This window comes from Aotus nancymaae, unplaced genomic scaffold, assembly GCF_030222135.1.
Source record: "Aotus nancymaae isolate 86718 unplaced genomic scaffold, 86718_ANA_hifiasm-v0.15.2.pri h1tg000004l, whole genome shotgun sequence".
NCBI lineage: Eukaryota > Metazoa > Chordata > Mammalia > Primates > Aotidae > Aotus > Aotus nancymaae.
In genome coordinates, this window is record NW_026988415.1 from 10,310,118 (window position 1) to 10,333,684 (window position 23,567).

General features: G+C 41.4%; 1 pseudogene; it reads right to left on the reverse strand.

Moving 5' to 3' along the window:
- Window positions 1–11,039: 11,039 nt before the first annotated feature.
- LOC105729230 (heat shock cognate 71 kDa protein-like) lies at window positions 11,040–13,026 on the reverse strand (annotated as a pseudogene).
- Between the last annotated feature and the right edge of the window lie 10,541 nt (window positions 13,027–23,567).

Below are 23,567 nucleotides of genomic sequence, written 5' to 3' on the forward strand. Positions count from 1 at the left end.
GAGTTGTCTGTTAAGTTCTTTGGCCCATGTTAAATGAAAATAACTCATGCTATTTCCTTATTGTTGAGTTTTAAGAGTTCTTTATGTTTTTGATAACATTCCTTAACCAAATATATTTTGTGGAAATGTTTTCTTCCAGTCTGTGGGTTATATTTTCATTCTCTTGACAGTGTGTTTCACAGAGCAATTTTAATGGACTCTGATGTATCATTTTTTTCTTTCATATATCTTGCCTATGGTGGTGTATCTAAAATGTTATTACCAAACACAAGGTAACCTAGATTTTTTCATATGTTATTTTCAAGGAGTTTTATGATTATACACTTTACATTTAGGGCTGTGATCCATTCTGCATTAATTTTTGTGAAGCGTGTAAGGTTTGTGTCTAGATTTATTTTTTCCATGTCCAGTTCCATGCCATTTGGTGAAAAGACTGTCTTTTCTCCATATTATTGCCTTTGCTCCTTTGTCAAAGATCAGTTGACTATATTATGAGGGTCTGCTTCTGGGCTCTCTATTCTATTTTATAGAGCTATTATATTTCTATATATTTTTTGCCAATACCATACTGTCTTAATTACTGTAGCTTTATAGTAAGTCTTGACCTCTGGTAGTATCAGTCTTCCAAGTTTGTTTTCTCATTCAATATTTTATTGACTATTCTGGGACTTTTTCCTCTCCATATAAACTTTATTATCATATTGTCAATATCTGATATATTTTGCCTCTGTGTCCCCACTCAAATCTTATGTTGAATTGTAATCCTCATGTGTGGAGGGAGGAGGTGATTGGATCATGGGGGTGGTTTCCCCCATGCTGTTTTTGTGATAGTGAGTGAGTTCTCATGAGATTTGATGGTTTTATGAGCATCTGGTATTTTCCCTGCTTGCCCTTCTTTCTCCTGCTGCTATATGAAGAAGGTCCTTGCTTCCCCTTCTCCTACTGTCATGATTATAAGTTTCCTGAGGCATCCACAGCCATGCAGAACTGTGAGTCAAAACTTTTTCCTGTATAAATTACCCAGTCTGAGGCATTTTTTAATAGCAGTGTGAGAATGGACTAATACAGTAAATTTGTGCCAGAAGTTGGGTACTACTATAGAGATACTTGACAATGTGGAAGTGACTTTGGAACTGGGTAACAGGCAGAGGTTGGAATAGTTTGGAGGGCTCAGAAGACAGGAAAATATGGAATTGTTTGGAGCTTCCTAGAGATTTGTTGAATGGTTCTGTCCAAAATGCTGATAGTGATGTGGACAATGAAGACCAGGCTGAGGTGGTCTCAGATGGAGATAAACTTAGTGGGAACTAAAGTAAAGATCACTCTTGCTATATTTTAGAAAAAAAACTGGTGGCATTTTGCCCCTTCCGTAGAGATCTGTGGAACTTCAAACCTGAGAGAGATGATTTAAGGTATCTGGTGGAAGAAATTTCCAAGCAGCAAACTGTTCAAGAGGTGACAGAGTGAAAGTTTGGAAAATTTGCAGCCTGACCATGTGATAGAAAAGAAAAACCCATTTTCTGGGGAGAAATTTAAGCCAGCTGCAGAAATTTGCATAATCAATGATGAGCTAAATGTTAATCACCAAGACAATGGGAAAATATCTCCAGGGCACGTCAGAGATCTCCATGGCAGCCCCTCCCATCACAGGCCTTGAGGCTTAGAAGGGAAAAATGGTTTCCTGGGCTAGGCCCAGGGCCCTGCTACTGCTCTGTTCAGCCTTAGGACTTGACACCCTGTGTCCCAGCCATAGATAAAAGGGAGCAATGTACAGCTCAGGCCATTGCTTCAGAGGGTGCAAATCCCAACCCTTAGCAGCTTCCACATGGTGTTGGGCCTGCAGGTACACAGAAGTCAAGAATTGAGGTTTGGGAACCTCTGCCTAGACTTCAGAGGTTGTATGGAAATGCCTGGATATTCAGGCAGAAGTTTGCTGCAAGGGTGGAGCCCTCATGGAGAGCCTCTGCTAGGGCAGTGCAGAAGGGAAATGTGGGGTTGGAGCCCCCCACATAGAGTCTCCACTGGTGCACTGCCTAGTGGAGCTGTGATAAGAGGACCACTATCTTTCAGACCCCATAATGGTAGGTTCACAAACAGCTTGCACCACGCACCTGGGAAAGCCACAGTCACTCAACACCAGCTGTGAGAGCAGCCAGGGTGGGGGACTGCACCCTGCAAGGCCACAGGGGTGGAGTTGCCCAAGGCCATTCATGCCCACCCTTTGCATCAGTGTGCCCTGGATATGAGACATGGAGTCAAATGAGATTATTTTGGAGCTTTAAGATTTAATGACTGCTTTTCTGGATTTTGGACTTGCATGGGGCCTGTAGCCCCTTTGTTTGAGTGAATTTCTCCCATTTGGAATGGCATATTTACCCAATGCCTGTACCCCCATTATATCTTGGAAGGAATTTACTTGCTTTTGATTTTACAGGCTCATAGGCAGAAGGGACTTGCCATGTCTCAAATGAGACTTTGGACTTAGACTTTTGAGTTAATGCTGGAATGAGTTAAGACTTTGGGAGACTGTTGGGAAGGCATGATTGGTTTTGAAATGTATAAAGGACATGAGATTTTGGAGGAGCCAGGGGTGGAATGATGTGGTTTGACCCTGTTTTTCCCTCCAAATCTCATCTCAACTTGTAATCCTCACATGTTGAGGAAAGAACCTGTAATCCCCACGTGTGAAGGGAGGGAGGTAATTGGATCAGGAGAGCTGTTTCCCCTATGCTTTTCTCATAAAAGGCAGTGAGTTCTCACAATAGCTGATAGTTTTATGTGTCTGGAATTTCCGTTACTTGCCCTTCTGTCTCCTGCCACCATGTGAAGAAGGTATTGCTTCCCCTTCCTCCATGATTTTAAGTTTCCTGAGGCCTCTCCAGCCTTCCAGAACTGTCAGTCAATTAAACCTCTTTCCTTTATAAACTATCCAGTCTTGGGTATTTTTTTATAGCTGTGTGAGAACTGACTAATATGTATGTAAAAAAAACTTCTTGGAATTTTGATCAGGATTGCATCTAATCTATAAATGACATTGGGAAGAACTGACATTTTGATGATATTGGGTTGTCTATTAACGTGGAATATTTCTCTATTTCGTTCTACTTTCATTTCTTTCTTCAGAGTTTTTGACTTTTTCTCATATAAACCTTGTACATATTTTGTTATATTTATATCCACAAATTTTATTTTTGTGGGTGCTAATGGTAAATGCCATTGTGTTTCTAATTTCAAATTCCACTTGTTCATTGCTTGTATATAGGAAAGTGTTTGACTTTTGCATATTAACCTTGAATCCTGCAACCTTACTGCCAATCACTTATTAGTTCCAGGAGTTTTGCTGTTGTCTTTTAAATTTCTGTTTTGGCATATTCATTTTTATGAAATAAGAATGCAATTGATTTTTGCACATTGATTTTTCATCTTCTGACTTTTCAGAAATCATTTTGTAGTTCTAGGAGATTTTTTTTTCATTTTTTTTGTAGATTGCTTGGAGTTTTCCACATATATAATCATGTTATTTGTAAATAGTATAGTTTTAGTTCTTCGTTTTCAATTTGTATACCTTTATGTATATTTTTTACCTAGTGCAGTTGCTAGAACTTCCATTGTCATTTGTTTCACGAAACTTCAATTTTTAAATTTCTTCATTGACCCACTGGTCATTCAGGAGCATATTGTTTAATTTCCATGTATTTGTATAGTTTCCAAACATCCTGTTATTAATTTCTAATTTTATTCCATCATGGTCAGAGAAGTTGCTTGATATTATTCCAATTTTTTCAATGTTTTAAGACTTTTGTTGTGATTTAACATATGGTTTATTCTGAGAATAATCTATACTGAGGAGAAGAATGTATATTCTGTAGCTGTTGAATGAAATGTTTTGTAAATATCTATTAGGTCCATTTGTTCTAAAGTACAGATTAAATCCAATGTTTACTTGTTGAGTTTGTCTGGGAGATCAGTTTAATGCTGAAAGTACAGTATTGAAGTCTCCAGCTATTATTGTATAGAAGTCTCTCTCTCTCTTTAGCTCTAATATTTGCTTTATGTATGTGGGTGCTTTTGTGTTGGGTGAATATATGTTTACAGTTGTTATATTATCTTGCTCAGTTGATCTTTTTATCATTCAATAATGACATTTGTTGTCTCTTCTTACAGTTTATGTCTTAAAACCTATTTTGTCTGACATGAGTATAGCTTCTCCTGCTCTTTTCTGGTTCTCTTGGCATGGAATATCTTTTTCCATCCTTTTATGCACTGTTTACATATAGGTGAGGTATGTTTTTCTGTAAGCAACAGAACATTTGGTCTAAGCCAGTCTATGTGTTTTGATTGGAGAGTTTAGTCCATTTACCATCAAAGTTATTATAGATAAGTAAGGACTTACTATTATTTTATTATTTGTTTTCTGGTTGTTTTGTGGTTTGTGTTTCCTTTTTCCTTCCTTACTGTCTTCCTTTTAGCAAAGATGGTTTTCTCTGGTGATATGATTTAATTTCTTGCTGTTTATTTTTTTTGTATCCATGGTGGTTTTTGATTTGAAATTACCCTGAGGCTTGCAAATACTACCTTATAAACATTATTTTAAACTAATAACAACTTAATACTAGTTGCATAAACAAACATGTAAAAAGAAAACTAAAAGCTCTACACTTTAACTTTATCCTCTGCTTTTTAAAAAATTATTTAAGTTCTGGGTACATGTGCAGGTCTTGCAGGATCTGCACATAGGTACATGCATGCCATGATGGTTTGCTGCCTCCATCGCCCGATCACCTACATTAGGTATTTCTCCTAATGTTATCCCTCCCCAACCTCCCCAACCCCTGCTATTTCTCCCCTAGCCTCCTACCCCACAACAGACCCCAGTGTGTGATGTTCCCCTCCCTGTGCCCATGTGTTCTCATTGTTCAACACCCACTTATGAGTGAGAACATGCGGTGTTTGGTTTTCTGTTCTTGTGTCAGTTTGCTGAGAATGATGGTTTACAGATTCACCCATGTCCCTACAAAGGACATGAACTCATCCTTTTTTATGGCTGCATAGTATTCCATGGTGTATATATGTCACTTTTTTTTTTTTTTATCCAGTCTATCCTTGATGGGCATTTGGGCTGGTTCCAAGTCTTTGCTATTGTAAACAGTGCCACAATGAACCTAAGTTTTCATGTGTCTTTATAACAGAAGAATTTATAATCCTTTGGGTATGTACTCAGTAATGGGATTGCTGGGTCAAATGGTATTTCAATTATAGATTTTTGAGGAATCGCCACACTGTCTTCCACAATGGTTGAACTGACTTACACTCCCACCAACAGTGTAAAAGTGTTCCTGTTTCTCCACATCCTCTCCAGCATCTGTTGTCTCCTGTTTTTTAATGATTGCCATTCTTACTAGCGTGAGATGGCATCTCAATATGATTTTGATTTGCATTTCTCTAATGACCAGTGATGATGAGCATTTTTCCATAAATTTTTTGGCCATATAAATGTCTTCTTTTGAAAAGTGCCTGTTCATATCCTTCGCCCACTTGGACTTGTTTGTTTTTTTCTTGTAAATTTGTTTTAATTCTTTGTAGATTTTGGATATTAGCCCTTTGTCAGATGGGTAGCTTGCAAAAATTTTTTTTCCATTCTGTTGGTTGCTGGTTCACTCTAATGGTTGTTTCTTTTGCTGTCCAGAAGCTCTTAAGTTTAATGAGATCCCATTTGTCAATTTTGGCTTTTGTTGCCAGTGCTTTTGGTGTTTTAGTCATGAAGTCCTTGCCTATGCCTATGTCCTGAATGGTATTGCCTAGGTTGTCTTCTAGGGTTTTTATGGTGTTAGGTCTTATGTTTAAATCTTTAATCCATCCGGAGTTAATTTTTGTATAAGGTGTAAGGAATGGGTCCAGTTTCAGCTTCCTGCACATGGTTAGCCAGTTTTCCCAACACCATTTATTAAACAGGGAACCCTTTCCCCATTGCTTGTTTTTGTCTGGTTTGTCAAAGATCAGATGGTTGTAGATGTGTGGCATTACTTTCGAGACATCTGTTCTGTTCCATTGGTCTATATCTGTTTTGGTACCAGTACCATGTTATTTTGATTACTGTAGCCTTATAGTATAGTTTGAAGTCAGGTAGCATGATGCCTCCAGTTTTGTTCTGTCCTCTGCTTTTTAATTTCATGTTGTTTCTCTTTATTTTTATTTATTTATTATTATTTTTTAAGATGGAGTCTCGCACTGTCACCCAGGTTGGAATGCAGTGGCATGAACTTGGCTCATTGCAACATCCACATCCCAGGTTCAAGCAATTCTCCTGCCTTAGCCTCCTGAGTAGCTGGGATTTCAGGCACCTGCCATCATGCCCTGCTAATTTTTTGTATTTTTAGTAGAGATGGGATTTCACTATGTTGTCCAGGCTGGTCTCAAACTCCTGACCTCATGACACCTGCCTCAGCCTCCCAAAGTGCTGGGATTACAGACACGAGCCACTGTGCCCAGCTCTCTTTATGTCTTATTGTACTATGTCTTGAAATGTTGCTGTTATTATTTGGATTGGTTCATCATTTGGTCTTTCTATTTAAAATAAAAGTAGTTTACACACCATATAATGTTACAACGTTCTGTGTTTTTCTGTGCGCTTACTATTGTCAGTGAGTTTTGTATCTTCAAATAAGCTGCTTTTGCATATTTACATATTTTTCTTTCAGACTGAATAACTCTTTTTAGCATTTCTTATAGAATGGGTCTGGTGTTGATGAAATCCATCAGCTTTTGTTTGTTTAGGAAGGTCTTCATTTCTTCTTTAAGCTTGAAGGATGCTCTCACCAGATATACTATTCTAGGGTAAAACTTTTCCTTCAGCACTTTAAATATGTCATGTCACTCCTTTCCCTGTAAGATTTCTGCTGAAAAGTCTGCTACCAGATATATTGGAGCTCCATTGTATATTATTTGTTTCTTTTCTCTTGCTGCTTTTAGTGTCCTTTCTCTATCCTTGAACTTTGTCAGTTGATTATTAAATTCCTTGAGGTAGTGTTTGGGTTGAACCTGCTTCATGTTCTGTAACCTTTTTGTATTTGAATGTTGAAGTAGATTTCTCTTGGTTTAGGAAGTTCTCTGTTATTACCTCTTTGAATAAACTTTCTACCCCTGTCTCTTTCTCTACCTCCTCTTTAAGATCAGTAACTCTTAGATTTACCATTTTGAGCCTATTTTATAGATCCTGTAGGCATACTTTATTGTTTTTATTATTTTTTCGTTTGTCTCCTCTGACTGTGTATTTTCAAATAGGCTGTCTTCAAGCTCCCTAATTCTTTCTTCTGCTTGATCAGTTCTGCTATTAAGCGACTCATGCATTCTTCAGTATGACAATTGCATTTTTAAACTCCAAAATTTGTGTTTGATTCTTTTTAATTATTTTAATCTCTGTTAAATTTATCTAGTAGAATTCTGAATTCCTTCTCTGTGCTATCTTGAATTTCTTTGAATTTCCTCAACACAGCCATTTTGAATTCTCTGGTTGAAAGGTCACATATCTCTGTTTCTCCAGGATTGGTCCCTGGTGCCTTGTTTAGTTCATTTGGTGAGGTCATGTTTTCCTGGATTGTGTTGATGCTTTTAGATGTTTGTCATTGTCTGGACATTGAAAAGTTGGGTATTTATTGTAGCCTTTTCAGTCTGGGCTTGTTTGTGCCTGTCTTTCTTGAGGAGTCTTTCCAGATATTTGAAGGAATTTGGACCCCAAGCCCAATAATACTGTGGGTTTTGGAGATTAACAGAAGCTCTGCATTGGTGGTCGTAGATAAGATCTGGAAGAATTCTTTGGATTAGTAGGCAGAGATTCTTGTTCTTTCCCCTTACTTTCTCTAAAACAAGCGTAGTCTCTCTTTCTGTGATGAATCACCTGGGACTGAGGGTGTGGTGATTCAAGTTTCCCTTTGGCCACCACCACTGGGGCTGCTCTGGGTGAGACCTAAAGCCACTACTGCATTGGGTCTCACTCAAGGTCTGCTCTAACCACTACCTGGCTACCACCTATGTTCACTCAAGGCCCTAGGGTTTTACCATCAGAAGGTGGTGAAGCCAGCCACATCTGTGTTCTTCCCTTCAGGGTGGTGAGTTCCCCCAGGCCCTAGGTGGGCCCACAGGTGCTATCTGACAGCCAAGGACTGAAGTCAAAAACCTTAGTAATTTGCCTGATGTTCTGTTCTACTGTGGCTAAGCTGACACTTCAACCACAGTAGAAAGTCTTTCCTGCTCTTCCCTCCTTTTCCCACAGGCAGAGGAGCCTCTTCCTGTGGCCACCACCACCAGCATCCCGTGAGAGGCTCTGCTAGGTCACTGATGATGTTCACTTAAAGCCCAGTGTCTCTTTGGTCAGATTGTGGCATATGCTGCCAGGCCTGGGACTCACCTTCAGGGCAGTGGACTACCCTATGGCCTAAGGCAGGTCCATAAATGTTGTCCAAGAGCCTAGGCTTGGACTCAGGGACCCAGAGGACCTACTTGTTGCTCTACCCCACTGTGGCCAAGCTGGTACCTAAGGTGCAAGACAAAGTCCCCTTTACTTTTTTCTCTGCTTTTCTCAAACAGAAGGAATCTTTCACTGTACCCACCACAGTTGGCAATGTGCTGGGTCACACCATAAGTCAGCATGTCTTAGGGCCCAAGACCTACAAATTCACTGGTTATTGCTGCTGGTTATTTAGTACCTAAGGGCTTCTTAGTCAGCAAGTGATAAGTGCTAACAGTACTGGGTCCTTCCCTTCAAGGCAGCAGGTTCACTTTTGGCCCAGGGTGTGCCTAGAAATGTCATCCATGAGCTAGGGCATGGAATAGGGGCCTTGCAACTGTGCTTGTGCCCTACGTTACTATGGCTGAGCGGATATCCAAGATGCAAGACAAAGTCCTTTTACTCTTCCCTATCCTCTCCTTAAACAGAAGGAAGGAGTCACTTTCATTGCTGTGAGGTGTGCAGCCTAGTTTTCGGGGAGGGGTGGTGCAAGCACTCCCTTAGTCACTCTAGCTTGTATCACCCAAGGTCATATGCCAACCGAGTCTTCTGACTCTAAGCCCAGCCCAGTACTAGGAGTTACCTAGGAATTGCAGTCCCTTTTTCCTAGACTGCCTTTCAAGTTTATCCACGATCCCAAGCACTTTGGCCTGTTGCTTGGCAAGGCTTGCTAAGAAACTCAAGTTCCAACCACTGAGATATGTGATTCCTCTATGGGCAGGACACCTCTAAATGCTCCCTCTAAAGTGTGTGAGCATTGACTGAGCCCAGCACAGTTTTACTCTCCACTATGAGACGCAGCACTGGGTTTAATGTAAAGACTCCTAGTTACCACATTCTCCATCGGTGGGCTAGGTCTGAGGACTGCCTGCAGAGTCCTATGATGCGAATTGTCTTTAGGTCTCTCAGCTGTGGATACCAGCACCTGCTCTGGTGGGGAAGGCTGGACAATAAAATGGTCTCCATGAGGGTCCTTAGTTTTGGCTGTTTAATGCTGTCTCCCAGGTCCAGCAGGAGCAATCCACTTCTTCACAGCAACAGAAACTATAAACAGAGTAAACAGACAATCTACAGAATGGGAGAAAATATTCACAGACTATGTATCCAAGTAAGGTTTAATATCCAGAATCTATAAGAGCCTTAAACAACTCAACAAGCAAAAAACAAATAACCCTATTGAAGAGTGGGCAAAAGGCATGGAGAGACACTTCTCAAAAGAAGATGTATTAGCAGCTGACAAACATATGAAAAAAATGCTCAATATCACTAATCACCACAGAAATTCAAATGAAACTGACAATGAGATACCATCTCACACCTGTCAGAGTGGCCATTATTAAAAAGTTAAAAAAAAAAAACAATAACACATACTGGCGAGGCTGCAGAGAAAGGGAGATACTTATACACTGTGGTGGGAATGTAAGTTGGTTCAGCCACTGTGGAAAGCAGTGTGGAGATTTCTCAAGGAACTCAAAACTACCATTTGATCCAGCAGTCCTGATGCTGGTTATATATCCAAAAGAAATAAATCATTTTATCAAAAAGACACATGCACTTGCATGTTCATTGCAGCATTATTTACAGTAGCAAAGATATGGAATCAATCTAAGTGTCCATCAACAGTGGATTGAATAAAGAAAATGTGGTACATATACACCATGGAATACTACATAGCCATAAAAAGAATGAAATCATGTTCTTTGCAACAACATGGATATAGCTGAAGGCCATTATTCTAAGGGAACTAATGCAGGAAAAGAAAACCAAATACCACATGTTCTCACTTATAAGTGGGAGCTAAACATTGGGTAATCATGGCCATAAATATGGCAATAATGGGCACTGAGAACTACTGCAGGGTGAGTAAGGGGGCAAGGGTTGAAAAACCCCTGTTGGGTACTATGCTCACTACCTGGGTGATGGGATCATTTGTATTCCAAACCTCAGTATCACATAATATATCTATGTAACAAACCTGCATATGTACCCCTGAATCTGAAATAAAAGTTGAAATTATAAAAAATAAAACTGACAATGATTCCAAAATGCCATCAAATATCCAATCAATGTTCATTTTGTTCTGATTTCCTATAACTATCCATTTTGATAGTATGTTTTGCTAATATCCTTCACAAGTGATTAATGAAGTATTTAAAAATATAATGAACATTAAAACAATTTTAGATTTGGGGGTACATGTGCAGGTTTGTTACATTGGTGTATTATGTAATGCTGGAGTTTGGGCTTCTATTGAGCTCGTTACCCAATCAGTGAACATAGTACCCAATAATTTTTCTTTTTGACAATTTTAAATGGTTTTATTTAAGACTTTGCATTTTCCACTTACAATACAATGTTTATAAAGTACAATGTTATTTCCTTCCCCATGCATATGTTCCATATTCAAGTATTGAGAATGCCCAGTAACTTACCATAGCAGCTCAACTTTTAAAAACTGCCACAGAATTTGCTACAAATTTATGTCCTTCAATGTTTTACATGTGTGGAACAGTGCTACATCTATACTTGGGTTGGCTTAATCAACCTCTTCAATGGTGGGCCCTGAGGAAGCACCACCAGAGGGAGGAGTTCCACCACCAAGGAATCCCCCAGGCGTCCCTCCTGGCATGCCTCCTACACGCATCATCACCAAGCTGCACTCTGGTACAGCTTGATGTTGAGGGAGCTGTAGACTTTCTCCAGCTCTTTCTGCTGATATTCAAATTCTTTCTTCTTGGCAATTTGATTCTTATCGAGCCAGTTGAGAATTTCATTACACTTGTCCAGAATCTTCTGTTTGTCCTCATCATTAATCTTGCCTTGAAGTTTCCCATCTTCGACAGTTGCTTTCATGTCGAATTCATAGGACTCAAGTGAATTCTTAGATGACACTTTGCCCCTCTGCTTCTCATCTTCCACTTTGTTCTTCTCAGCTTCCTGGACCATGTGTTCAATGTCTTCCTTGTTCAAATGACCCTTGTCATTAGTGATAGTACCTTGATCTCTTTTCCTATACTCTTTTCCACACCAGAGACATTAATGCCAATGGCATCAATGTCAAAAGTTACTTCAATCTGAGGAACACCTCGGGGTGCAGGAGGTATGCCTGTGAGTTCAAACTTGCCAAGCAGGTTGTTATCCTTGGTCATGGCACGCTCACCTTCATAAACCTGAATAAGCACACCAGGCTGGTTGTCGGAATAGGTAGCGAAGGTCTGTGTCTGCTTGGTAGGAATGGTAGTATTACGCTTGATGAGGATGGTCATGACTCCACCAGCAGTTTCAATACCAAGGGAAAGAGGAGTGACATCCAAGAGCAGCAAATCTTGAACATTTTCAGACTTTTCTCCAGACAGGATGGCGGCCTGGACAGCTGCACCATAAGCAACAGCTTCATCAGGGTTGATGCTCTTATTCAGTTCTTTTCCATTGAAGAAGTCTTGGAGAAGCTTCTGAATCTTGGGGATGCGAGTAGAACCACCAACCGGGACAATATCACGAATCTGTGACTTGTCTAGTTTGGCATCTCAAAGGGCCTTATCTATGGGGTCCAGGGTTCCACGGAACCGGTCAACATTCAATTCTTCAAATCGGGCATGGATAATGGAGGTATAGAAGTCGATTCCTTCATAGAGAGAATCGATCTCAATACTGGCCTGGGTGCTGGAAGAGAGAGTACGCTTAGCATGCTCACAAGCAGTACAGAGGTGTCTTATAGCTCTCTTCTCACTGATGTCCTTCTTACGCTTGCGCTTCAACTCAGCAATGAAATGGTTGACCATTCGGTTATCAAAATCTTCTCCACCCGAGTGGGTGTCTCCGGCTGTAGACTTGACCTCAAAGATTCCATCCTCAATAATGAGGATTGACACATCAAAAGTGCCACCTCCCAGGTCAAAGATTAGCACGTTTCTTTCAGCTCCAACCTTTTTGTCTAAGCCGTAAGCAATAGCAGCAGCAGTTGGCTTATTAATAATTCTAAGTACATTGAGACCAGCAATAGTTCCAGCATCTTTGGTAGCCTGATGCTGAGAGTCATTCAAGTAAGCTGGCACTGTGACCACAGTATTGGTAACAGTCTTCCCAAGGTAGGCTTCTGCAATTTCCTTCATCTTTGTCAGAACCATAGAGGATACCTCCTCTGGATAGAAGCTTTTTGTTTCTCCCTTGTATTCTACTTGGACCTTGGGCCTGCCAGCATCATTCACCACCATAAAGGGCCAATGCTTCATATCAGACTGGACAACAGCATCATCAAATCTGCGTCCAAGCAGACGTTTGGCATCAAAAACCGTGTTGGTAGGGTTCATTGCAACTTGATTCTTTGCGGCATCTCCGATCAATCGTTCAGTGTCCGTAAAGGCTACATAGCTTGGAGTGGTTCGGTTTCCTTGATCATTGGCAATTATTTCTACTTTTCTGTGCTGGAAAACACCCACACAAGAGTAGGTGGTGCCAAGATCAATACCAACGGCAGGTCCCTTCGACATGGTTGCTGGCGTGCAGGCCTGGCCCCGACAATGAAGAAAACCACAGTATTCCCGAGAGCTGCAGGGGAGTTCAATGAGCCTCCCCATTCTTTTAAGCTGCTGCACAGCCTCCAATCAATATTTCTTATCTTTTCTATACAGACTCTGTGCTAACCTCTAGGTTTCAGAAAGGAAAACATAGGTTTTGGAATATAGCTGTGGATGAGACAGGCAAGACCCCTGTCCTCAGGAAACTTACATTCTAGTTGAAGGAGAGAGACAGTAACTCTATCCATAAGAAAATTTCTGATTATGGCAAATGCCCTGAAGGAAATACAAGGGTCACCTGACTGCAGGGCTGGAAGGTTGGTGGGTTCTTTAGGTGGTCAGAGAAGGTTCTTCTAAAGTTGTGGCATTTCAGCTGAATCTTCAAGGAGCCATTCAAGTGACATATAAATGTTTGTTGAATAAATGAATGAATGAATGAAAGTAAAATATTGACAGAATGAATAAATACAAGTAAGTTGATTTCTGGTATGAACATAGATTTATGATTCCATAGTGTATATAGCTGTCTATGGCTATAGCTCTCGCTCTCCGTATTAGGCTGTTCTTGCATTGCTATAAAAAATTACCTGAGACTGGGTAATTTATTTTTGAAAAGAGATTTAATTGGCTCATATAGGAAGTATGGGGCTGGTGAAGCCTCAGGGAACTTTCAATCATGGCAAAAGGTGAAGTGGGAGCAGGCACTTCACATAGCAAAAGCAGGAGGATGGGGATGTGTTACTTTTACATAACCAAATCTCATGTGAACTCAGTGTGAGAGCTCACTTATCACCAAGGGGATGACTGAAGCCATTGATGAGGGATCCACCCCATGATCCAAACACCTCTCACTAGGCCCTGCCTCCAACATTGGGGATTACATTTTAACATGATATTTGGGTGGGGACAAATATCCAAACTATATTGCTGTCTATAGAGGGTTAACCATCCACCAACTATCACAGAGTGCATATTTCAGATGCCTCAAGGTTAGATACTGCTCTGCCTCAAGAAGTAGCCCACTTGAGTCAACGTTGAAGATCAAGATTTTTGGTATTGCGTAACTTGAGTCTTTGAAGCTCACAGGCAGGTGCTCTTCTCATAAGTGGAGAGTTTGAGAAATGAGGTGCCATGAGTTTAGCGTGGATATAATCGCCTGATCCACAACACCTGGCATCAGCAATTATATGATGTATACCTGCAGGGAACGTTGATCTGAGAAGGCCAGGTAAGTTGAAGGGTACAGGAGAAAGTGAGGAGGAGCTGGTGTAACATCAGACCTTCCCCAAATAGGGCCACCAATGGAGATCATGACGTGAGCTCCCTTTCTCTATCTCATGCTGACAAGGGTGAGAAGTACCCATTAAGACTTCATCTCCTCCCTCACTGAGAGGGAGACAGAAAGGAGTAGCTCTGTCAGGAATATCAGGGACCTGGGGAAACAGGTGGAGACAGAGCTGATGTCAGAGTCAGATATGCCATCCTTAGTGGCACTGTTGGTTTTTGGTAGGCAACACAGATAGGATGGCTATGGGATTTGGGTGCACATCCCAGAGAATATCCTGTGGCTTTATCCCCAAAAGAGTGATAGCAGTAACTTTTGACCAGAGATAAAATGTGTTGTTTGTCAAGGTCTTATGTAACAACTCACAGTGCCCATGGTGATTTGGTTGGGTATTCATGAGTCACTAACCTGACAAGGAGTTCTGATGTTTTTTCTTTGGATCCTAAGTGGAGATTACATGTCTATTGATATGTGTATTGTCACATACACACTCATATCGGAAAATACGTTGCGTGACCATGGCCCCTTAAACATACCCATAATCAGGCATGGATTCAAACCACTTTACCTTGAAATGTAGTGCCATTAAATAATTTGGATTGGGAGTTGGGAGTTTTGGGTCTCAGTCTGAGACATTTCACATGTCTCCCAGTTTCTCTGGGCAGCAGATTCATCTATAAAATGATGAGGCTGGATGAGAATGATCTCAACCGCCCCTTTCGGCATGAGTGTCAATGATTATGTGACTTTTGCAAATGTCAGTCTTCCTCGGGGGGTCCATGGTGATTTTGCATAAACCACAGACTCTGTGCTAACCTCTAGGTTTCAGAAAGGAAAACATAGGTGTTGGAATATAGCTGTGGATGAGACAGGCAAGACCCCTGTCCTCAGGAAACTTACATTCTAGTTGGAGGTGAGTTCAATGAGCCATAGTACCCAATAGTTTTTCAACCCTTTTCTCCCTCCCTCCCTTTCCTCATCCTAATGTGAGCATTAACTGCTCTAAATTTCTTTCTCAATATTGCTTTAGCTTCATCTTACAAAACTGATATGTCCTATTCTCATTTTATTCAGTGCAATATTTTCTTTGATTTCCTTAGAGACTTCCTCTTTAACCCATGGCTTTTTAAAAAGTTAGTTAAGTGTCATGTGTTTAGATATTTTCACTTTATCTTTCTGATATTGATTTCTAGTTTGATTCCATTATTGTCAGAGAACACACTGTATGATTTCAGTTCTTTTCAATATGTTGAAGTTTCTTTCATGGCCCAGGATATGGTCTGTATTTGTAAATCTTATGTTGCTCTTGAAAAAAAAAAAGTGTATTCTCCTGTTGTTGAGGAAAGCATTGTATATATACTGATTCTATCCTGTTGGTTGATTGTGCTATTTATATCTTCTGTATTGCTAATATTATGTCTAGCATTTCTATGAGCTGCTGAGTGGGCAGTGTTGAAGTTCCACAGTTTCAGGCAGTTCTGTGTAGCAGTGTGAGGGTGCACTCCTATGCCCGGCCTGGGCGGGCACCCCCCGTGGTCGTGAGGACGGGGCAACCCAGCCCCACCTGCAGTTGAACATGAAGTTTCACCAGCGCTCAGCCCTGCCTGCTCGTCCACCTACTGCCATGGCTGCGGAGGCCACGGTGGCCACAGTGAGTGGTTCCGCTCAGAAGTTGTGGCCCACAAAGCCACAGCGACTCACTCTCTGGACCTTCACAGAAAGCGTCCACCTGCCCCGCCCTAGGATGCATGTACAGAGGTGGAATGGCTCCCTCTGCTCATCGGGCACAGTGGCAGGCACGTGACCCCCGTGGGGCCACTTGTCATGCTTGCAGTGAGAGGCCGAGCGTGGGACACAGCATTCAAGCCTGCACTTAAATGGGGCCTCCGTGGCCTTGCCTCCTCGAGGGCTGAGGAGAGCCTGGAGAGAGATGCCGGTCCTGCGTGGCCACCACGATCCTCCTTCCCACTGACCCTCGCCCCCACAGCAGCCCATCATCAGGCCCCACCCCAGATACCAGCCATGCCCGGGTCCCTCCCTGGCCGCAGCCCTGAGGGCAAACCCAAAACGCAGACGTGGCTGCAGCGGCTTCCGGTGTTGCCTCCTGCTGCTTCCAGCTTCTGAGCAGCTCCGAGGCTGGCCCTTGATGACCTGACCCCAGCCCCCGGTCCTCCCCACCCCCCACACCCCTGTACCACCTCACAGACTCTTACCTCCTTCCTCCCAGCCCTCAGGTGCTCCTCAGTCCTGGAGCCTCCGTGTAAAGCTCCCTCCTCCAGAAAACGGCCCCTTGTCTCCCCCAGACCACGCTGCGTGCCCCCTGGTCCTCCACAGCCACATCCCTTTCCCTGCCATGCCCGTCTGTCTGCCCACGTCTGCTGCCCCTCCCGTCCCCCTCCTCTGCCTCTATGTGGGCATCTCAGATGCATCCAGAGCACTGTCCCAACTTGTGAAGGCTCCGCGAGGTAGGCCTGCTCGAGGTGCACGCAAAGGGTGCTGAAGGGTGCAGATGGCCGGCCTGGGCACATGCAGGGAGGGAGCAGACACAGGTGCAGCCACTGAGTTCTGGAACATTCCAAAAAAAAAAAATTTTGAATTTGCCTATTTATTCTTTCAGTTTTATCAGTTTAAGCTTCATATATTTCAAAACTCTGTTATTTAGTGTGTATCCATTTAAGATTATTATCATTCCCTGGTAGATTGATCCATTTATGTTTGTTATGTCCCTCTTTGTTTCTAGTAATTTTCTTTGCTCTTCTGTTGACTTTGTTTGATATTAATGTAGCAATTTCTGTGTTTTGCTTGTTTTATTATCTATTGCATGATATATGTTTTTCTATTTTTATTTTTTAATTTCATCCTACTTATGTTCTTTTAAAATTTTTTATTTATTTATTTTAAAGGTAGAGTCTTGCTTTGTTGCCCAGGCTGCTCTCAAACTCCTGGCCTCAAGTGATCACTCTCCCTCAGCCTCCTGAGTATCTGGGACTATAGGCATGTGCCACCCATCTGGCTGAGTCATATTTTTTAAATGTCTCTGTCAATTCCTGTCTTTTGATTGATGCATTTAGACAATTTACATTCAAACCTGTGCTCATTCCATCTTTCTATCCAATGCTCCAAATTTTTTTCTTTTATTATTTGCTTCTTTTTGAACAATTTTTAAAGCCATTCATGAAAGATAAGTCTATTGGCAAAAAACTATTTTCATTATTCTTTGTCTGAAAATGTTTTTGTTTCCCTTTAGCTCCTAAAGATTGATTTCACCAAACATATAATTTGTGGTTGATAGTTCTTTCTTCTTCAGTACTTGAAAAATGTTGTGCCACTTCGCTCAGGTCTCCATGATTTTAGATCAGAAATTGATACTCATTCAAATTCAAATAAGTAATGTGTCATTTTCCACTGAGTGCTTTCAAATTTTTTTTTTATTTTACTTTTCAGAAGCATAGTTATGATGTGTTTTGGTATGGATTTATTTGTGTTTATACTACTTGGGTTTTATTAAACTTTTTGAATCTTTAAGATTAAAAAATTTTAGCATCATATCTTTCACCCTACTTTCTTTTTCTTCTCCCTCTGGGACACTGATGATATAAATGTTGCATCTATTTTATTGTCTCACAGGTTCTTTAGTCTCTTTCATTTTTGTTAGTCTTCATTTTCTTTTTCTCTGTTCTTAAGTACATTTTCCTCTAAACACTGCTTTAGCTGTGTCCCAGAGATTCTGGTAGGTTGTGGTGGTGTTCTCATTGGTTTCAATGAACTTCTTTATTTCTGCCTTAATTTTGTTATTTACCCAGTAGTCACTCAGGAGCAAGTTTTTCAGTTTTCATGTAGTTGTGTGGTTTTGAGGGAGTTTCTTAATCCTGAGTTCTAATTTGATTGCACTGTGGTCTGAGTGATTCTTTGTTATGATTTCCGTTATTTTGCATTTACTGAGGAGTATTTTACTTACAATTATGTAGTTAATTTTAGAATAAGTGAGATGTGGTGCTGAGAAGAATGTATATTCTGTTGATTTGGGGGTCAGAGTTCTGTAGATGTATATTAGGTCCCCTTGGTCTAGAGCTGAGTTCAAATCCTGAATATCATTGTTAATTTTCTGTCTCATTAAGGTGTCTAATATTGACAGTGAGGTGTTAAAGTCTCCCACTATTATTGTGTGGGAGTCCAAGTTTCTTTGTAGGTCTCTAAGAACTAGCTTTATGAATCTGGATGCTTCTGTAATGGTTGCATATAGATTTAGGATAGTTAGCTCTTCTAGTTGCTTTGATCCCTTTACCATTATGTAATGCGCTTCTTTGTCTTTTTTGATCTTTGTTGTTTTAAAGTCTGTTTTTTCAGAGACTAGGATTGCAACCTCTGCTTTTTTTTGCTTTCCATTTGCTTGTTAAATATTCCTTCATTTCTTTATTTTGAGCCTATGTGTGTCTTTGCACTTGAGTGGGTCTCCTGAATACAGTGCACTGATGGGTCTTGATTTTTTATTCAATTTGCCAGTCTGTGTATTTTAATTGGGGCGTTTAGCCCGTTTACATTTAAGGTTAATATTGTGACATGTGAATTTGATTGTGTTATTATGATGCTAGCTGGTTGTTTTGCTCCTTAGTTGATGCAATTTCTTCATAGTGTCGATGGTCTTTACAATTTGGTATGTTTTTGTAGTGGCTCATGCCGGTTTTTCCTTCCCATATTTAGTGCTTCCTTCAGGAGCTCTTGTAAGGCAGGCCTGGTGGTGACAAAATCTCTCAGCATTTTGTTGTCTGTAAAGGATTTTATTTCTCCTTCACTTATGAGGCTTAGTATAACTGGATATGAAAGTCTGCATTGCAAATCCTTTTCTTTAAGAATGTTGAATATTGGCCCCCTCTCTTTTCTGGCTTGTAGGGTTTCTGCAGAGAGATACCCTGTTAGTCTAATGGGCCTCCCTTTGTGGGTAACCCAACCTTTCTCTCTGGCTGTCCTTAACATTTTTTCGTTCATGTCAACCTTGGTGAATCTGATGAATATGTGTCTTGGGGTTACTCTTCTCAAGGAGCATCTTTGTGGTGTTCTCTGTATTTCTTGAATTTGAATCGAATGTTAGCCTGTCTTGCTGGGTTGGGGAAGTTCTCCTGGATAATATCCTGAAGAGTGTTTTCCAACTTGGTTCCATTCTCCCTATCACTTTCAGGTACACCGATCAAACATAGTTTTTGTCTTTTTCACATAGTCCCATATTTTTTGGAGGCTTTGCTCATTCCTTTTCATTCTTTTTTCTCTAATCTTGTCTTCATGCTTTATTTGATTAAGTTGATCTTCAGTCTCTGATATCTTTTCTTCTGCTTGATCAATTCGGCTATTGATACTTGTGTATGCTTTATGAAGTGCTCATGCTCTATTTTTCAGCTCCATCAGGTCATTTATATTCTTCTCTAAACTGGTTATTCTGGTTAGCAATTCCTCTAACCTTTTTTCAAGGTTCTTAACTTCCTTGCATTTGGTTAGAAGATGCTCCTTTAGCTCAGAGGAGTTTGTAATTACCCACCTTCTGAAGCCTATTTCTGTCAATTTTTCACGCATTCTCCATCCAGTTTTGTTCCCTTGGTGACAAGGAGTTGTGATCCTTTGGAAGAGAAGAAGCATTCTGGTTTTTGGAATTTTCAGCCTTTTTGTGCTGGTTTTTTACCAGCGCAAGGCAAATCTTCGTGGATTTATCTACCTTTGGTCTTTTATGTTGGTGACCTTCAGATGGGGTTTTTGTGTGGACGTTCTTTTTGTTGATGTTGATGCTATTCCTTTCTGTTTGTTAGTTTTCCTTCTAACAATTAGGCCCCTCTGCTGCAGGTCTGCTGGAGTTTGCTGGAGGTCCACTCCAGACCCTGTTTGGCTGGGTATTACCAGTGGAGGCTGTAGGACAGCAAAGATTGCTGCCTGCTCCTTCTTCTGGAAGCCCCATCCCAGAGGGGCACTTGCCAGATGCCAGCCAGAGCTCTCCTGTATGAGGTGTCTGTCGACCCCTGCTGGGTAGTGTCTCCCAGTTCAGGAACCCACTTGAGGAGGCAGTCTGTCCCTTAAGCAGAACTTGAGTGCTATGCTGGAAGATCCACTCTTTTCTTCACAGCCAGCAGACAGGAACATTTAAGTCTGCTGAAGCTGTGCCCACAGCTGCCCCTTCCTCCAGGTGCTCTGTCCCAGGGAGATGGGAGTTTTATCTATAAGCCCCTGACTGGGGCTGCTGACTTTCTTTCAGAGATGCCCTGCCCAGAGAGGAGGAATCTAGAGAGGCAGTCTGGCTAGAGAGGCTTTGAGGAGCTGTGGTGGGCTCCACCCAGTTCGAACTTCCTGGTGGCTTTGCTTACACTGTGAGGGGAAAACTGCCTACTTAAGGCTCAGTAATGGCAGACGCCCCTCTCTTAACAAGCCTGAGAATCCAGATCAACTTCAGACTTCTGTGCTGGCAGCAAGAATTTCAAGCCAGTGGATCTTAGCTTGCTGGGCTCCCTGGGGATGGGACCCACGTGGCTCCTTGGCTTCAGCTCCCTTTCCCCGTGCAACAGAGGGAGTAGCTTGCTTCTTTAGTGCCCCGCTGCTCAAACCTCTAGGGGAGCTTGCAGACAGGCAGGCTGTGGGGCTTTGACCCCATGGCAGTGTCTAGGGGTGAATGTTTACAGCTCCGGAAGCTCCAGTGGGGGTGTGTTACACTATGCTCTTTCAGTTTTTCTGTCTGTGGGCAGCTTGTGTTTATCAGCTCAACCTCTGCCTTATCTCAATAACAGAGGGCTTTCTTGGAGAATGAGTGAAAGGTTTTATTGAATGGTGGAAGTTCTCCTCTGACTACCCCTGCCAGTTGATGGCCTGCTGTTGTCTGCTGGTGTGTTCTTCTGCCAGTGTGTTCCTCTAAATGTCCACCTGCTTGTGTCTCTGCCTGCTAGGGTCTCAGGGTTTTTACAGGCACAGGATCGGGTTGTGGCAAGGTAGGGTGGTCTTGGGAAATGCAACATTTGGGCACAAAAACAGAGATGCCTGTCCTTACCAAGGTCCATGGGCACAGGCCCGGGGCTGGAGACCTAGCCAGGGACCCCGCCCTTCTTTTCCCAGAAATTCTCTGCCCCACTCCTGTACCAGGTTTATTCCATGAGAATCCCATTTGCCTTCAAGTTAAGGCTTTTGGCAGGGATGATTGTTGGGTTGCTGATCCCTCCTGTTACTCACACCTGTCAATCCAGGGCTTCATACAAGGCTGTGGTAGAACAGGTTTAGGAAGCTGCTGGCAGTGGCAGTGTGTGGGCCGAAGTTTTCTATGGAGCCGGGTCATTTTAAGAAGAGTTTACTCTGAGTTACCAGCATGTGCTGGGGGGGAGACAATAGAATCATTTGAGCAGAAGGAAACCAAAGTAACATGTCTGGATGGACTAGATTATCTGTCCAGCTGAGGGAGTGATTTGGAGTTGAAATGGTTGAGGGTCAGTGGATGAAAAAAAGAGTGAGGAAAAAGGTACAGAGTGAGTGAGGGTGGGAAGTTGTGAACACTGAGCATGTGGCAGGTTGTGGTAGGGGCAGCTCGTGAAAGTTCTATACAGAGTGGAGACCTGTCTTTGACTGGTAAGAGAGCAGTTAGAGTGTTTCTGGGAATTGACTGTTGATGTGTGTTACCATTAAGATGGAGTTTACTGCTAGATTGATTTCTGACTCTGCTTGCCTTACATCTATATTGTCTATATTTGGTCAAAACAGAGCCTCTAAAATGGCTTATTCAAATGTCACAATATGCTTTATTTTGGTAAACATGACCCCAATGAAGAACTATTGAAGCAGCTGTCAAGTGAATAAAACTGAGAAATAACACTACATTAAAACAAAAATGTGGAGTAATTTTGGAAAAAGGAGTAATATTGGAAAAAGCTAAGTAAAAATATCCTTTCAACTTTCTTCCAAGATGGCTTGGGTTTTCAGTTTATTTCTCTACTATATTTCTTCCTATGAATTTTGGTGTAATGTTTAGATTTAAAGCATGATAAGGTAACATATAAACTCATTCATTTGCCCTCTTTGTATTAACTTATAAGGAGAGAAGGAAGTAGTCTAACACTGAACACTTGTTATGCTCCAGGAACTTTATTTACACTATCCCCTTAAATTCTCACAATAGCCTATGAAATAGGAAGCATATTTTTTTGCTACAAATGGGGAAATTGATACTCTGTTTGCTAAAATAGGTTCTATGGCTTGTCCAAAGTCACACAGCTTCTAAGTAAGGTAGCCGCACTTCAAACCCAGATCTTTCTGATTGCAAAACCCTTGTGGTTAGCTACTATGTTGGCACTTACCTCATAGAGTGGTTGTTAGGATTAAGTGAAACTAAGTAAAACAGTACATGTAAGGTACTTAACAGAGCAGTATACAGAAAGAGCTCAATAAAGGGTAACTGCTATCACTGTCACCACCATCACCACCAGTATCCTGCCTTTCAAGTAGTAGAGGTTGACTGAAATAGAGGATATGTGATTAACTGACAGCAGATTCTGGGAATAATAAAAATATTTCTAATCAGCAGAGCTTCTTTGCTCATCTGTCAGAGCCCTTTCTCAAGTTCTTTGTGTCCTTACTGTCTTCATCCTTATAACATTGTGAAGTTGATATTTTTGCTCTTCCCACATTGTAGATGAGTAGATTGAGCCTCAAACACATGAGGTAATTTACTCAAAGTCACAACTAGGAAATGGCGGAACTAAGATCCAGCTTTATCTGACTCTGAAACCCATGCTTTTAAAACTCCACCCTCCTTCCCTTCTGTAATTGTATGACCAGATTACTGAGGTTCTTTTGTGCCTCACCCGCATATTGCACCATAGATGTAATATCCACCATGCACTAAACCATCATTTATGTGGATCCATCCATAGTTCCCACTACAGTGAGTTTTGATTGTGACTGAAAATATCCAAGGACTATAATAACTTTTTTTCTAACTGATTTGTTCATTTTTAAATAAAGTGACACAATCAACTGGCAGAAATTAGAGACTGTTAAATGCTCTGATTAAATCTGTCAACCACCAGTCTGATCTCTGTGGCTGCAACATGGGATAAAAAGACGGTTCAGAATTTAATGTGGACACAGCTCTCAAAAGCACTCTCAGGGTTAAAGAGGCCACTTCAAAATATGGTCTTGAGAAATTTCCACATTGAAGTTTTATGATCAAGGTAACTCAGAGTCTTGAATAGTGAGGCCTATTAAGAGGAAGCAATTATAATTGGAGAAATAGTTACAGTCAACT